This window comes from Ricinus communis, chromosome 3, assembly GCF_019578655.1.
Source record: "Ricinus communis isolate WT05 ecotype wild-type chromosome 3, ASM1957865v1, whole genome shotgun sequence".
Classification (NCBI taxonomy): Eukaryota; Viridiplantae; Streptophyta; class Magnoliopsida; order Malpighiales; family Euphorbiaceae; genus Ricinus; species Ricinus communis.
In genome coordinates this window covers 13228499-13229729 of record NC_063258.1, presented here as the reverse complement: position 1 = coordinate 13229729, position 1231 = coordinate 13228499, and the positions used below count along the sequence as shown (strand labels likewise).

At 44.2% G+C, this 1231-nt stretch overlaps 1 non-coding gene across 1 annotated transcript; it reads right to left on the bottom strand.

Moving 5' to 3' along the window:
- Nucleotides 1–692: 692 nt before the first annotated feature.
- Nucleotides 693–796, bottom strand: LOC125369617. Its single transcript, XR_007215294.1, has one exon. It is a non-coding gene; the product is annotated as a small nucleolar RNA R71 (small nucleolar RNA).
- Nucleotides 797–1231: the final 435 nt, after the last annotated feature.

Below are 1231 nucleotides of genomic sequence, written 5' to 3'. Positions count from 1 at the left end.
TTAGACGCTTGGACCGGGCTGGCATCAGAACCCTGTTGTCATCAAATCTCACCCACATCTGCGGATATGAAACACCAGCGATGTATACAATGATCAGAAGCCTCCAACTGCATCCTCCTCAGTGGTTTATTCCTGCCTTGTTCATTTCATGTAGTTTATTACCAGGAGTTCTAATCCTGGACAAGTAGAACCTCTGCCTGAACCAGAGCAATACCTCAGGCAGCTGAAGAAGCGATTAGATGTGGAAGAGGAGAAGTAGATTGAGATTCCTGTCCATACACCAGTAGACATGGGAGACGACAACAACAATGTCACTGAAGCGAACAGGATGATGTATGAGTTTGCTAGATCTTTCTTGGAGGGGACACACTAGTATATTAAGGCCACCTGTTGCAGCAAAGAATTTTGAAATTAAGTCAAATGTCATTCAGACGGTGTAGTAGAGTGTATAGTTTGAGGGCTTACCTAGTGAAGATCCTAATGCCCACATTGCGAATTTCTTGGAGATTTGTGATACCTTCAAAATAAATAGGACTAGCGATGATGCCATTCGGCCTAGGCTATTCCCATTTTCCTTGAGGGATAGAGCAAAGAGATGGCTACAGTCCCTACCAGCCAACACCATCACCACCTGGAGTTCTTTTGCTGAGAAATTTCTTTATAAGTACTTTCCTCTTGGTAAGACTGCAAAGATGCGTAATGATATTTCTTCTTTTGTGCAGTTTGATGATGAGAGCATGTATGATGTGTGGGAGAGGTACAAGGACTTCCTAAGATGTTGCCCACACCATAGTTTGCCATTATGGATGCAGGTGCAAACTTTTTACAGTGGGTTGAACTCATCCACGAGGTAGATGGTAGATGCAGCTGCAGGTAGGGCCATCAATAGTAAGACGCCAGAGTAGGCCTAGAATTTAATTAAGGAAATGGCCATGAACACATATTAGTGACAGTCTTCTAGGAGTAGGGAGGATGGCAAGGAGTGGTGAACCAGGTAGATTCTACATCAGCCTTGGCAGCTTAGGTGGAGCTTTTAGCCAAGAGGATCGATCGGCTCTAGATGCCAGTCCAAGCAGCATAGCTTGGCTGCGAGTCTTATGGTGCCTCGCACTATAGTGCAAACTATAATGCAGGAGGTATGTTTACTTCATCTTCTTTTTCTCCTGACCATGAACAAGTTGATTATATGGGAAATGCGCCTAGGTAGCAGAATAACCCGTATAACAACACA